This window comes from Anolis sagrei, chromosome 3, assembly GCF_037176765.1.
Source record: "Anolis sagrei isolate rAnoSag1 chromosome 3, rAnoSag1.mat, whole genome shotgun sequence".
NCBI lineage: Eukaryota > Metazoa > Chordata > Lepidosauria > Squamata > Dactyloidae > Anolis > Anolis sagrei.
Window position 1 is genome coordinate 209,076,466 of NC_090023.1, and position 17,192 is coordinate 209,093,657.

Consider the following 17,192-nt stretch of genomic DNA (forward strand, 5'->3'; position numbering starts at 1 on the left):
TGTTTCTTCCGAAGACTGCTGGGGCCTTATCAAACTACTATTCTTCCATAGCACTGAGCCATTGCAGTTAAAGTAATGTTAAACTACATTAATTCTATAATGTAAAGCCAAAGAAAGAGGCAGAAGGGGTTATACAGACCGGGTTTTTCCTCTCCGCTTTTCCATTTGCAATCCCAGCTTTCAAAAATACTTTTAATTAAAAACCAATATAAAATTAGAGGAATGGGAAAGAATTTGGACAGTAAAAAATAAATTTACTTATGCATCAGATTTTAAGGAAAATTGGTTTAAGATTATGTACAGATAGTATATCATCCCCCAAAGACTATCAAAATGCTATAAAAAATATGTCAAACAAGTACTGGAAAAGTGTAAAACAAGTGGGCATTTTTACCATACATGGTGGTCATGTGATAAAGCTAAGAATTTTTGGAGGGAAATATAGGGTAGAACACAAAAAATATTGCAAATAAATTTCAAATTAGAACCAAAAAATTATTTACTTGGAATGTTGGACATAGAAAAGGACAAAGATAAAGAACCTTTGTTTAGTTATTTAGCGACGGCAGCTAGGATAACATGCGCAAGATATTGAAGAAATGAAGAAACACCCAAAGTGGACCAATGGCTATTGAAATCAGTGGAAATTATGAACATGGACAGACTAACTTTCTTAATGACAATATATCAACAGAGAAGAAAACCTCAAATAGACTGGAAAATTGTAAAAGAATATCTTAGAAAAGAAAATATGAATATTGATATAAAGGAAAAGAGAATATTGATATAAAGGAAACAGACAATCTCTTTTTTTTAGTTTTTTTTACTAGAATTTGCTGGTTAGGAATAAATGTTACAGTAAAGAAGGGGTATGAAGGGAAAATTTAAAGATCAAATGTAACAAAGAACTAATTTGTATTTTGGTACCACCACCAAAAATTAGTTGGAAGTCAAACTGTATATATTAGTATCATCTCCCTCTCCATTTTTTCTCTTCTTCTCCTTTTCTTCTTGTTCTTTTCCCTCTATTTTCTACTCTTTTACAATACATTGTTCTCCCACTTTCCATGTAATTTCATATTTACAATAAAAATTATTTTTTTAAAAAAATCAATAAATAAACACTACGGAGCAGAATTGTGCTACAAATGTCATACACAAAGTAGCCCATACAACTGAGTTCATTTTCAAGGGGAGAAATGAGCTGCCTGTGCTGTTTCACAACGCAAGAATAAGATCATGCGATTTATTCTATTATGAGATTTTAAATGGTCTTTTAGGACAGCTACATCAAAAACTCCTTTTATGGAAAACAACAAAGACATTTAACAAGATTATTAGGCCAGAACCTATCTTTTCCATACAACCTTCCTCTGAATTCCATTTGTCCAGCCACTTAGAAGATAGATAGATAGATAGATAGATAGATAGATAGATAGATAGATAGATAGATGATAGATAGATAGATATGAATGAATGTTGAACTAGTTATATATATTTTTCCTCTCCATCAAAAAGATGCTCAAGTCCTGTTGCAGAACCTGTACAAAATACTGTGCTGACCTCAAATGACAAATAAGAGCTATCATCCTGAAATTATTTTCTAATTCTCATAGAGAAATAATGCATGGGGATCCCAGTTCTACTTTCATGACTTTAAGTCTAGCACAATAAATGTGTCTGAGATCTTCTCTCCTTCCATCTTGGCAAAGATACTACACATCACCTCCAGGGAAGGCCAAAGTCTCTTTATCTCACACCTATCTTCCAATGCTTGCAGGATAAAAGCTTTTCCTTGTAACAAAGGCAGATCATTTCCACCCAAGGGGAAATGAACCTCTCCCCAAATAGTAAAGGAAGGAAATACTGCAAAGGCTATTTTTCTTAACCATTCCGTTGTTGCCAGCACACTGAGCCCCAAATGGGATCTCCACAGTCATTGTCTGAAACTGTCAAAAACAATACTGTGTTCACAGATCATAATATGACACCTAACACCTGAAAAGTGAGAAACATCTAACAGTAACTCATTTGGAATACAATTAAATTGTTAGTAGCCAACCATAGCTTTTCCAACAATTTGAATGTTCAACACACTCATAATTCATAGCTGCTGCTTACATTTCTTCACCAATATGTGACGCATAGTACCAAATCTGTGACTAATTTATTCAAATGCCTTGCCAATGTGAAGACAAAAATGGTATTGCACGAATCCAACATATGGGCAGAATCCTACTAAGTAGCTATGTGTTTCTGTTTGCTTCATATATACATGGAAGCATAGAAATGAGATTGCCTTTAAACAACTACCTTTAAACCTAATTGCCTTGAAACATTTCTGTTGACTTTTTTTATAAAAAAAAACTTTCCACCTTTTCTTTTTAACTCTTGTCAAATCATCTTTGACTTAGAATTAACCCAAAAAATGAGATACACCCCACGAGGCATCAACTAACGGCCCTGAAGTCAGGGCTATGGATCCTTGATTGAGCTTATCAATCTACAGAAGACTTTCAGTGAACCAGAATTCAAGCAACCAAAATAAAATTAATTTAAGCAGAAATGTTACATTAAGTTAAGTTTGTCTTTATTTGTCTTTATTAATTTATTTTACTATTAATATAAGCTCAATCAAGTTTATAGTATGGTATAATATTTGATGTAACTTAGTTAGGCCTATTTTTAATAGTCACTCTCAAGCAACCAGGAACTACATTTATCCCGCCCATTAACTGAGAGTCTACTGTATAATGTGGTCTTTTCCTACTACTATTAGCTTTATCATGGAAAGTTTAGTTTTTTGGCTTCAAGTAAAAATTCAGTCTTGATTTGCTTTAGGACCTATTATTTGATTTTATTTATTTTTTTAGTGCTAGTTCACAGTATCCCTAGCACTGTCTTCCAGCACCAGATTTCAGGTAAATTGGTAAGATTACTGTCACTTTCTTCATCATCTAGCTTGCACATACATACATAAAAAGTGGAATACGGTAATACGAATGATCCTGACTTTGGTAGTCAATGTTATAACTGTAACATTTATATGCAATGGATATTAAATTGTAATGTCTTTTAATGTTATGAGCCAGTTTCTGTCTTGATTAAGAGATGGTGATGATGATGATGATGATGATACACAATCCCTATGCATTTTTTTTGTTTATGCATAGAGGCCATAAAGCCCTCTAATTCCCACTTACTGGCAGCAGCCATTGTGATCAATGGGGGTCAGTGCCTCTGCTGCTAAGGAAGTGGGTGACTGATGCTCCTACAACACATACTCTTTTACAAGTAATGTTTAGAATGAAGGGGGACTGTGGCAGAGACCTTGCTTTGAGATTAGTCACAAAAAGAGGTGGAAACGGTACTTAGCTGCTAAGTGAAAGGAGAGAACAGACCCATCAATCACAGCAGATACTACCTAGTTAATGGGAATTGGGGAATTGGGCCAGAATTCACTATGGAGGTATGTAACTGCCATGGTTATGTAGCAATGAAGTACATAGAGAATTCTGGTCTACAGTTTGTAGTTGTACAAAAAAGATTGAGTGAGAGAGTGAGTGATTCCTATGGTTTATTTTCCTAATATTAGATAGATGATAGATAGATAGATAGATAGATGGATGGATGGATGGATGATAGATAGATAGATAGATAGATAGATAGATAGATAGATAGATAGATAGATTTGGGCCATAGGACATACCTTCAAAAAACCAATCCTCACCATTCAATGGTTGCACTCACAAAAAGAAAATAAACTGCACCAACCCAGCAGCAGCTGCCCCTGCAGGAAATGCAGCCATTTATGCTCATTTTGAAGGCATTTTATTTTATTTTATTTAAAACTTTCTTTAGGGCTAATAATAATACTTCAACCTGCTATGGTAGTATCACTGTAATTTTTCTGCAGAGCAAGATGTTACCACTGCCCTCTCCAACACACATACAAACAGAGTTAAAATTCTAGAGAGATTAAAAATCATGTTCAAAATGTGAGCAGGCATTGTGATAGAAATAAAGGACAACATGTCAATTTCAAAGCAGAGTCACATCTTGAGTTAAAATGGGGTGGGCAGTGGGAATCATACCCACAAGTAATGTCACAACCGACAACATAAACAGACACAAATTAACCAATATATTCCATCTAAAGAAAGCCAGAAAAACATTTGACAGAGGAAGTGAGAAATGACATGAAATGGCAAGACTTTACATTATACAGTACATCACAAATCACAAGACCCTGTCTGGAAAAGTCCAGAATTTTTAGTTTGCACATTATTCATTTCACAGATATATTTCACTTATTTCTTGAGCTCTTAAAATTTCATATTACCCATCTGAGCTTTCAATCAGGTGGCACATTCTAGGACATCATTCTCATTATTTATATTTTAGAGTTCTGTTTTCCCTTCTGCCAGGTTTTGGTAGTGTGTCTTTTTACTTTTATAATCATACACATCTTTCTCATTTTAGGAGGTTTGCATATAAGAAAATGTCAAGAAAATGGCTGTGGAATTTCCTCCCTAGGGATATTAGATCAGCCCCCTCCCTCCTGACCTTGCCTAAGAAAGTATGCAATAGATAAAATTGGAATTATGTGCAATGACTATTGGAATGGCCCAGACTATGACTTTGAGTAATGTGGTTAACAGTGACGGCATTGTTTTGTATGTTTAAATGTTTTAATGTATTTTATAATTCTATTTAAATGTTTATTTTAACTGTACATTGTTTTGGAATGCCTAATGTAAGCCGCCTTGAGTTCCCTCCGGGGTGGAGAAAGGTGAGGTAGAAATGTTGTAAATAAATAAATAAATAAATAAATAAATAAGTAGAAAAGTGATGGAAGATTTGCAGGCACCCTGTGGTAGTTGGGGAACCATATCCCTGTATTCCCTGAGTTAACAGCCCTGAGTCCGCTCCGGGAGCGAGGGCAGATTATAAATAGAGATGATGATGATGATGATGATGATGATGATGATGATGATGATGATGATTCAACAATGCACAGAGTTTTCATATTACCTCATCCCATACCAAGAGATCTCAGAGCAGCATTAAAACAGTTTAAACAAGCTAAAAACAATAAGATGGTTTAAATAAGCAAAAGCATATTAAATAATGTAATGAATTACAACCAGATTTTTAAAATTTAAAAGTTTTAACACAATAGATAGCTTTTGGGTTGCATTTATGAGGTCCAAAGTCTTTCTCTGGTGAACAGTCAAGTTTTAACTTGCCAGTTAAATTATAAGGATGTTTGGAGCCAGTCAGGCCTCCAAGGGGAGAGCATTCCACAGTTGGGATGCCACAGCTGAGAAGGATCTGTCCGATGTTCCAACACAATGTAATTACTTTATTGATCAGCTATGGATGATAAGATACAATCCTATGGCACCCCACAAGCTCATAGCCATCTGGCTGAACAGGAACTGCTCAGTGCTACTCTTTGAAACTGGCCTTTCAGACAGGAATAGGACAGCTGGGAAACAATGCCTCCTACTCCCATTCTACAGAGAAGTCCAGTAAGAGCCCATGATTAAATATTTCAAAGCCTCTAAGTCAGGAAAAAGCCCTTCCTTCATTGGTGTCTCTGCGTGTCTGTCACTCTGTTCTCTCTTCCTATCACCTTGTTTTATTTTTTTATTTATTATTTGGATTTGGTATCTTTTAGAAACAAACTGCACAATTAGTCCCCCCCCCCCCCAGTTGGAATGTTTGGTTTCTCTTCATATGATGTTTTTTCTACATCCTGTTCAAGTATATCCAATGAACAATCAAAGCACATTTCTATCTAAGTGATTTTTGAAAATGGAAGATTTCTCAAGAAAACAAGGACGGATTTTGTATGCGCTGCTCATTCAAATCTTCCAGTAATGTGTGCACAAGTGGAACAGCAACAGACCTCAGAGCAGAATAAAAGAAGGAATGCATCAAACACTGTTTTACACAAGTCTGCTCTTACTGAACATCTTATCAAGGAGCTTTGTCACAAGACAACTGAGTGAGGAATTGTTCTCTAGAAGCATTCTTTTACTGAAAACTACATCCAGCCAGAAAGGGGGGGGGGGGGCAGGACAAATGGGTTGCTTGCACACCAATTAATCCAATACATCCACTTTTGAATATTTCGTGCACAAGATAGCAGGCACAATAGTTTTCCATTTTGTGGGCTTTTAAAAATGTGCACAAATTCATTTTGGAGGTATGCAAAAAAATTCAGATGGACCAACAAATTCCCTGTCATCTTATGCAAGGAGAAAAAACGTGGAAATGAGTTATTTTTGGGGAGTGCACATCTTCATTTTGCATATGAAAGTAAGACAAGTTAAGATTTGTATATCTATCCAGCGCTCTGCATTATTAATGCCACCAATCAGATACAGCTTGAATGAAAAGAAAGCATCACCTCAAACTTCCTTGATCAACTTGTGCAAATCTAAAGCTAACAATGTAGGGTGCAGTGCGCATGGTATAAAATTGTCTGCATTTTGAAGCCAAGATGAGTCAACCTTGTTTTTTCAGACAATTGAAAAAATGTGATATTAGCAGTTTATAGAGACTGAAAGTAATGTTGAACCTCATCACACTGAGATCCACATGGTGGGTGATAGTGGGGGGTTCACCATGCAGCAGGGGGAAACTGTTACCCCGCGCCCTGCATTGCCCACATTGCCCCTGGCTCTTACCATCCACAGGAAGAAGCGTCGCTGCCTGGCTTCCCCACATGCTCAACCTACATCATCTGATGGACTCCAGCAGGTTTCATGCTTCCAGCATCCTATACGCATCTTAGAACACTTAACACTGTCAATGTGATGAGGTCCAATGTTACTTTAGAAAATAAAATACATTATGTATTCATTGATTTGGCATAGAAATATCATGTTTGGAATATTATTAATACATTTTATTTAGACAATAAATACACATTGAATTTTCCTTTTTATTTTTGCGGTACAAATGGAACTGTAAGGAACACTTGAGCTGTTAGAAACCCCTTTGATTTCTGTAGTTTATGAGAATCAGACAAAAATCCTAATAAGAAACCTATCAACACTCGTAAAACAAAGAAAATTATCTTGTCTCCTGTAGTTCTCCATAGCATCAGGGGCTGTTCTGGAAAAAAAAAGAAACCAAAAGTAAGAATTGTAATGTACAATTTTACTTAAATAAATAAAATACAGTTTTACTTAAAATCTTTCTTTAACATTATTTGGGAGGAGTTAATATATGAACTCCTTGTCTTAAACTTTTTATTTATTATTCTTAAAGGAAATATTCCACAATCCATTTTCTTGTTTTTTAATGCCCATCTCACATTTTTCTGTTCCCCACCCCCCAGGCCAAATCACCAACCCCTTCCCAACTTTGAGTCCTCATGCTTGCTTCAGAACATATAAATAATGCAGTTGATAGCTTCTGCCACATATTCACTATAGTTTTGGAATAATAACTGTAAGATGCATGAGGCTGAAGGAGAATGAAGTCCCTCTAAAATAAAATAGTATAGCTCATTGTTCTTCCCCAATTTGCTTGTGCTCCATGTTCTTTACAGCAGTAGTTTAGAGTTTTTCAGACATTGTTTGTTTTTACACTGTTTATTAGGCAATTATCCATCATGGAAACTCCTCTAGAATTATAGCAGTAAATCCTAGAGTAAATATATGTGAAAAGTTGATCATTAAGGAGTTTGATTTAATTCTTCGTGTACTATCTCTATATCAAAATATTATCATAATAAAAATGATTTGATCAGTTCACCTAATGACAATTAAGTCTCAACATGTTATAATAATTCCAATATGTTTACTGAGTTTTACATAAACTACTTGGAATATTTATGCAACATAAACCAAGAACTGCCCAGTTGTTCCCTGTTCATAAGAGGAATGAGATATCTTATTCCTTTCCTCCCTTCTCCCAGGAAAATATGATCTGGATTTTTATAGTTGCCTTTACCAGGAAATAAAGCCCAACTGCTCAGTGGAGGGAAGGATATTAGAGGCAAAGATGAAGTACTGTGGCCATGTAGTGCGAAGACAGGAAAGCTTGGAGAAGACAATGATGCTGGGGAAATGGAAGGCAAAAGGAAGAGGGGCTGAACAAGGGCAAGATGGATGAATGGTATCCTTCAAGTGACTGGCTTGTCATTGAAGGAACTGGGGGTGGCCACAGCCGATATGAATCTCTGGCGTGAGATGGTCCTTGAGGCCATGAAGCGTCAGAAGCGACTGAACAAATAAACAACAACAACAAATAATTGGCTTTTAGGAATGCAACAATCTATCCACTTTAATGAACAAGGACTGTGGTCATCTGGACCACTCCACCAAAAGTCAATGTAGTGATTGACAAAGAAGGCAAACTGCATGCCAGACACTTCTTCCCCAACATTACTTCCAGGTGTGGTTGTTGCTGCCATCTTTCATTAGTTACATTTGTATTTCTCCAAATGTTTCCTCCAATGAGCTCAGTGCATGGCTCTTCTCCCTGTCACTTTATCCTCATGATAACATTGCTGAATGGTAAGTCAACATATGTCACTTTTAGAGGAAAAAAAACAGTATATAAATAGTAGAAGAGGGGGAAATGAGTAAATCACCTTGCTTCGGTGGGTCTAAGCTACTCAGATTTAGTAGCATTCAGATTCAGGGGCTTTTGTACTATATCAAGCATAATGAGAATGACTGACGCAAGATCAGTTTGGTTTTTCCATCCAATTTTCACTATACTACTTCTCCGCTACACCAAATGATGCAACATTGCTCAGACTACTATGGTTTCCATTACCCCAACATACGAGGAAAAATGTAGTCATATATCTGAAATTTGTAAGTTTTCATATATCTCTTTCTCTCCTACATGGCAGCTTTTCCCTCATCTAACCCCAAAAGTTCAATGACAAAGTTCCATCCGTGATCAGTAGTGTTTCATTTCTCTTATTTAAACAAGTGTTTCAGGTTTTGTGGAATTCAATGTAACAAGAAAGAAAACATCTAGCAGACTGTGTATCACAAAGGTCAACCAATTCCTGCTGAACTACACCACAGGTGAACTTCAACTTTCAAAATAATTTACTTGGATTTTTCTTTCAGTTTTCAAGGGTAAGAGAAACCGTTGACTGGTGTCACCATTAACGAATTCATCCACTGGTATTTCATCAGGGAGGTTGACTTCTCAAAACATGTAAGCAACTGTACAAAAGAGAGGCTTAGACATTTTGTAGCCAAAATTATACGTCTATCTAAGAGCAATACCATACCAATCAAAGGGAATGCCTTTATGTCTGATTTCATCTAACCTGAAAACAATGAATGTGGATTGAATTGCTCGAGCAAGCACTAGTGAAACTGAAAATCAGACACAGGAATCGGGATAATCGAAATGTAAACATTGTTTAGTAGCTGATTGGTTCCATGGTATATGATGTATAGAGGTAAGGGCATGGAAAAATTAAAGGATTATGAATTAATCTGTATGTTTATTCACTTTCTGCAATAACAGCCATTGTAAGCATCCTACATGATATCTAGCTGTTCTAGATCTAGATCTAGCTGTTTGAGGGCCATTTTGATCCAAAATATTGGCCAACTTCTTCACTGCATAGCTTTTGTACTCCAACCACCTGGTTCTCTGTGTAGTCTGACATGTTAGTTGTTAGAGTGGTCGAGCATTTCTGTGTTACTACTGTAACAACTACCATGTCAAACTACACAGAGAAGCCATTGAAATCCACAAGCATGTAGACAATTTCGACACAAAGGACGAAACTATGAATAAAATCTTGCTACCAGTATTAAAAAAATTAAAATCATAAATAAAGAAAGAACAAAATTCAAAAACAGGGGAGCTCCAGACAAAAAACAATCAGGGACAGCTAATCATCTCTCAACAAAGGATTCCCCCAGGCAGTAAGAAGCCACACCTTGAAAACTGCTAGGCCAGTAAATGCTAATCGAGGTGACCAATTGAAACGTTCACACCTAGTGTTGTAGTTCAGCCAGCTGAGGATGATGATGAGAGGTTTGGGGGTGCAGAGCCATGGCAAAGGGAGGCAGAAGCCTGGGAAAGAGAGCCAGAGATAGGCTCCTCAAGGCCAATGAAATGCTTTCATGCATTGCTGTCCTTAATTAGAGAAAGAAAGCTCTTAGGTTTCAGATCAAGCAACGTCACGTGCCTTGTTCCTGGTTCTGTCTTAGCTGCAAGCCAAATTTCCTAATCAAGTTTTGCTACCAGTCTTGGAGATTTTACCATGGAGTCAAGCTCATGTTTTGTTTCTTGTTTCTTGGACTAATCAAGCTCACATTTCCTTGTCTCTTGGATTAATCAAGCTCATGTTTTGTTCCATGTACCTCAAATTATTGTTCATGCTTTAACCTTTGCATTGGAGATTTACCTCTGGTTTTTTGGGACTCTTTCTCACTTTACGTATTTGCATTTTTACTCTTTTACTGTGTGTGTTTTATCAATAAACTGTTTATTACTATGTTTGGCTTCCTGGTGAGTGCTTGAGCAAGGTGAACTCTAGCTGAGGTGCAACACCTATCTCCAACAGACAAAAGTTATTTCTCCCACCCTGGCCATTCCACAGATATATAAACCCTTTTCCTAGTTTCCAACAGACCTCACAACCTCTGAGGATGCCTGCCATAGATGCAGGTGAAACATCAGGAGAGAATACTTCTGGAACATGGCCATACAGCCCGAAAAACTTACAGCAACCCAGTGATTCTGGCCATTAAAGCCTTCATCAATACATAGAATATTGGGGATGTTGTTGCTGCTGCTGCTGCTGTTGTGTCCCTTCAAGCTGTTATCAATTTCTGGTGAATCTAAGGCAAACCTGTCATAAGTTTTCCTTTGTAAGACTTATTCAGAAGAATTTTACCATTGCCTGCCTTTGATGATGAGAAAGTGTGACTTGCCCAAGGTCCCCCATAGGTTTCATGGAGAAACAGTGATTCAGACCTTGGGTTTGAAACTCATGTTTAAACCACTGCATCACATTACCTCCAGTCCTCAAAAATATAATGATATGCTTTCTTCTCACTACATCTGCTTTTGTGTTTCATCAAAGAAAAAAAGTAGTAGCATCGGTACCCATCCACTCCTCCACCTTTACATTCAAATGCACATGTGTACCCATGCGCACTTGGAGCTCAATCACGGAGAGAGAATTTTGTGATGTAAAGAATGAAATAAGAATGTTAAAGAACAGAAGTAAAATTTAAGTTCTAGAGACAGCCTAAAACCAGTCCACGAGCCACACTTTACAATCTATTTTAATAATAATAATAATAATAATAATAATAATCTCCCTCACATGCTGACTTCACCCTGCATGATGACTGAGCTGAAAATGAATAGCAGCCATTTCATAAACAGTTTCTACTGTGTCATCTCCATGTGTAAAAATTTCATATAATTGATATGATGCAGGATTCTGTCTCAAAGTAAGATCATTTTGCAGAAATATGTGGTAAGCCTAGAAAACCCATGTGAGCATGGTAATAAATGGACCATTAACCTTTTCAACAGTAGCACATTTCATTATAAACATTACACTAAGTACTGCAGGAAATCTGAAGGTTATTGACATGATACCTCAGGTAACCCAAATAGCTTTAATCAGAACTCGTGTACCTACAAAGTGAATGTAATTCAGACCAAGCCAAAGGCTCCTTTCCAGCTAATTAGCTTATCTGATGTCTCTTACTTCAAAAGATTTCACTTCTGCCAAAACATCATAAAATCAAAAGGATTTTATATATTTTGATATACCACATAGTGATCTATAGGGGGAAATACAATATTGCTATCATGCCTTTTGTTTTTATCTAGCAAAAGTATATTATTTTGTTTGTTTTGTTTTTATCTCACTTTTCTCCTGATATGGGGAGTCAAGGTGCCTAATAGCAAACATGATGTAATACAAAATAAAAACAAGCAAAAGCATACAAATATGAATATGAACATTAAAATTATATATTTGTGTCAGGAAGCATAAAATTAAAATACAATTAAAACTACAGTTAAAAATTACAAACCCCCTCAAATAAATCCCACTCACCATCCTCAGCAGCTTGCCTCTCACTAAATGTGATGGCAGAGGTATGTTTTCACCTGCCTGTGGAAGGCAAGCAGGAATGGGGTCTTGCTGGTCTCTCTTAGGAGGGAATTCCAGAGTCCCAGAGTGAGCCCTCTCCCTTGTTTCCATCAAATGAGCATGAGAGGCCCTCTCTAGAAGATCATAAGAGTTCTCATAGGCTCATACAGAGGTATATGTCCCTTCAAATAGCCTAGATCCAAGCTGTATAGGATTTATTTTCTGTAGACAAGAGGTTTTGTGATGGCACGCCCAAGCCTTTGGGGAAAACTATATTGTCTGGCTTTACTTAGGGGCCATCTGATACCTTCTGTCAAGATTAAGACCCTTAACAGACAGAGGCACTTTAGGTAAGATGAAAAGATAACTGTGGTGAAGTGTGAGTTTTAACCTACAGTTATGTGTAATTATAGACAGATGTTTAAAAGGGTAAGTATTTAAACTAGCATACCTGGGGGGGGGGGGGATGGTAGCCAGCTTAGCTCACTCTGAGCTTGGTTGCCATGGAAAAAGGGGTGGAGCCAACTACCACTTGGCAGGGCAGCCATTTTAAAACAGTTAGTCTGTAGTCAGCAAACTACAGGGAAGACTGGTTCTGTTGTGTGTTGAGAACCAGTAAGGTAGTCTGTAGTCTAAGAACTACAGGGAAAGGCTGATTCTACTGTGTTGAGAATCAGGAAGGTTTTGGCTTTTAACCTGTGTAGTTTAGATAGGTCAACTTGACTTATATATATTATTAGTCTGTGTATGAATAAAAGGGGGAGAGAACCCTAATAAGAATCTTTACTGCAACAGAAAGGAAAGAATAAGCTGTACCTGAAGTAATCTGTTAAAGAAGGAAACACATTTTGAAGGAAAATAAGTTCAAAATCTGTTTAGTGAAAGGCATAGTCTTCTTAAGGGTTGTTTTATAAAATGTTATAAATGTAACCTCTGAAGATATGTGGTTCTAAGAGTAAAGAAACATTGAAACCATCAAGCTTCTATACTTCAATAAACTTGTTACAGTTTCTTCTAAAGCCAAGTCTCTGTTACAAATACTTTCAAGTTAAGCCACGCTACACATTGAAGAAAGACCAATTCAATATTGCAAGCTATTAGTTGTGTTTTCAATTGAGTAAGTCCTTACAAAGTGGTGGCTCCTTTACAAACGTTTACAAACTGGTGGCATCTTTACAATAAGCAAAATAAGTTTACTGCAAACAAGATTAATAAAGGGTTAACTCCCCCCGAGACTATCATAGAATAACTTAAAACAATACATTACAAAAGGAGCATTGGCTGGCTGCAGATAATCTCTCTGGGTCTTCTACTTCTGAGGCAGAGTGATGGTTAAAAACTGCCTTAATCTTCATTTCTGTGAAGCTTAGACTGACCAAAAGCTTCAATTGTCCTTTGGACTATTGGTATAAATACTGCTAAAGGTAGCAGCAGTAGTAGGAGTAGTGCTAAGAATGCCTGTTGGATTGCTACGCCTAGAATTCTCAGGCAATGTCCAGGCCTCTATTCACTGTAGAAAAAGGAGAGCCCAGCAAGGGAGCTCTATACAAGAAATGGAATAAACCAACTGAGACAGGCCTCTGAGAGGTGTTTATGCTCCACTTACAAACTAATGCAAAGAAAGGTAACTACACTATAGGGAAACAGGGGGAACTAAAGCAGAGGAGAGGAGAAGATAGAGCCAAGACTTCACAGGTTTCACTTTTGAATGTACTTTTGATTCAAATGACTCTTATCTCAAAAATTTAGCTTTTTCTGTAATATGCCCCAAATATAACATTCTATATACGTATTATTTGGAAAAAATGCCGCCCCCCCCCCTTGATTGGAGTGGTTTCTTAAAGCTGCTTCATACTTACTGTGAACTTTCTTGAAGTCCACAATGAGACTAATGAGACTAGCCACTTTTGGACTGCATCACCCAGCATTTCTCACCTCTAGGTCTGTCTGCTGGCTAAGGCTGCTGGGAGCTGCAGTCCAACAATCTCCAACGCACCGCATGTTACCTACGCCTGCTTCAGGTATAGGCTTATAATGATTGTGAGGTTACAGGTTCTGGCACCAGATTTTCCATTTCTGTTCTTCTAGGCCAACCTCAACTCTGCTTTACACAGGAATGACAGGGTGAAAGCCCCAAGATCTTTAGATGGCCAAGGACTATGGGGTCATCTGCCACTTCGCTTGGACTTGAGTGAACAAGACCCAGTAGCGCTATAGCATCACAACCAATCATTTTATTTTCTTTAAGAAAGAAGCCCCCACAAATACCAGCAAGCTGCGAAGATGCCATAACTTTGCAGCAATCACCTCTTGTTAAAGTATAAAAAATACTCCTATGTGACTCTTCACATAATTCTCCAGCCTGCGGCTCAAAGCACAGCACAAAAGGCCTTTGTGACTGTTCTCACTTTGACCTACGGAATGAGAATTTCAGTCACGCTAATGGCTTTACTTTGTTTGCTTCAAAACAACATGTTTTCATTGCCCTCAAGAGGCACAATTTCCATTTTTCCTCAAAGAAGAAATGAAATCTGTTACTCTGTAGCCTTTTCTCGTGTATTACTCTTTATTAATATTTGGTTCATTGCTGAGTGATACAGCAGAAAACAGCAAATGCTTGAGAAGATAGCAGTCTTCTCTCCCGTTCTCTTCCTCCCTACCTCCCTCCAACAGTGTATATATGTTACATTTTGTCTGGAAATAACAGCCACTTTCACTTAGCAAATTGAGAATCACAGTCCCCATCTACACTACCATATAATCCATATTCAAACTGCAGATACATCTGCAGACTCTACTGAAGCATCTATAATATAAAGATGAATGACTAAATCCTATTGATAGTCCCAATCAGAGCAGATTCCTTCAAACAATTGTTGAACGATAAGTAAATCTTACCTAAATGCTATTGATTTGATAGGTTAATTGTTGTTGAGACTAACAAAACATTTCAATTCTATCTTTTTAATGGTTTATGATATGGAAGGCAACACTCGTAGTGGTCTGGGGGTTGGACAAGGATTCTGAAGAATAGGATTCAAATCCTAACTCAACCATGAAAACCCATGGGATTATCTTGGTCAAATCACACTTTTTCAACCTCAGAAGAAGACAAAGGCAACCCTGTCTGAACATACCTTGCTGAGAAAACATGTAAGTTGGAAATGATGTGAAGATGCACCGCCACAACAACAACCAATAACAACCAATGAAAAGGGTGTTGCTTTGTACCACACTTAAAAATATATCTTCCAAGGAGCCTAGGTAAGGTAAAGGTTTTCCCCTGACATTAAGTCCAGTCATGTCCAACTCTGGGGATTGGTGCTCATCTCCATTTCTAAGCCAAAGAGCTAGAGTTGTCTGTAAACATCTCCAAGGCTAGACGAGATTCAGCATTCAACTCCTCTTCCTGCATTGCCTGTTTCTGACCATACAGCTGTGAAAAAGGATGGCAAACTAACTCATAACATCATACCCAGACTGCAATTCTTCCAATGAAATCAGTTTATTTTTATAATCTATATTTTTTGCATCTACCTGTAACAATTAAGTACGCGACAGTCACTCCCTGGATAGTCAGCTGTTCCAATGTTCTTCCTGAGGCTTCACAAATAGAGTGTGAGCTAAATCAGCCCTTTCATGACGATGACAACCAAAGTAATTGCTTCTATGCAGGAGAGGAATGAGAGAGGATTCTTTGATCTTTAATGGCCTTGTATGAACTCAGAGCTGCCACTTACACCCCAAAGAAACTAATCTGTATCATCTTCACATCCTCTCCGGTAATTTCTTCTATGTCAGCATAACTTTTTCTCTACAATCAATTTATTCTGCTTCGTAAGAAGTTGTTGCAGACACCCAATACCCTGTACTAGCATGTAATAAATAACCTTATAATTACTAAGAAGGAAATCTGACACATTTATGCGATATATTGGCTGTACTTTCCTCGTGTTCTCCTTCCCACCCCAAAAGAACAAGTAGTCTAGCTCGTGTTACACTTTTATTAGTGACATTTTTCCAAGGTCTAGGGTCATTCTAGAACAGCTCTCACAGCAGCCAAAGATTTCAATAGACAGATGGGACCTGCAACCACTCCTTGCTGTGTTCTGGGCTCTTGTTCAGGGGACAGCAATGCCCTTTTCCAAGACACCCCATTCCATTTTCTCTCTTTCTGCTAACTATGCATCCTCAACCTTTGCAAGGCAATTTTAAGGATTTTCATCTTAAAGCTTTTTTCCTTCTTTAAATGATTTTGGCATTCCAAAAACCCCGAGATGCTTCCAATAATTTAGTACCTCCCTCTAAGTTCTCAGCAGTCCATTTTGCCTGAGATCTTGTCAGGATTCGCCAGCAGAGTTGGCTACTCAGGGAGTGAGTATCAATATGACAGCAGTCTGATTTCATTAAATTTACCTATAAAGAATATATATGTGTGTAATTCATGCAGTGCAAAAATATAGGATTCCATCTGTCTGTCATGACACTTTTTCTTCTGTGAACACTGCAACATAAAAAAGGAAGAGAAATGTCTAAAACTGCAGATTAATCATGTGTCTCAAACCTTTAGATATGTCTATTGCAAGATGAATGCACTTTCAAACATATGGTATGTCTCCTTTTCTAACACTGCAGTTGACAAATTCAAACTGCTCTTTCAATAATGTTTGGAGAGGATCGTGATGTGCTCACATTTATAGCTGGCGTTCTTCTCTACCATGTCAGAGGATGCATTCCCATTCAGTTCTGAACATATTGAAAACATATCTTTACACAGTGCATTACTTGTCTGAAGTTTTGACTACTACAAAATACAGTGACAGCACTATCTTAATGGTTTTTAAATAGAATAAAATAACTTCATTGTACAGCGTACAACAAAATTAAATGGAATTGTGTAGAATTCCAGCCAAGCCATTACTGCTGTCTGGATTTCACATTTCTACCTTAACAATTATTCAGCATTTTCTAGAGATCAGCTTCTTAAACTGTGCGTCTCAACTCCAAGGGTTGTTTTAGCTCATTGTTGGTGTACTGCAAAAAATTGGCAACACTAAAGGTTTTTCTGTACATC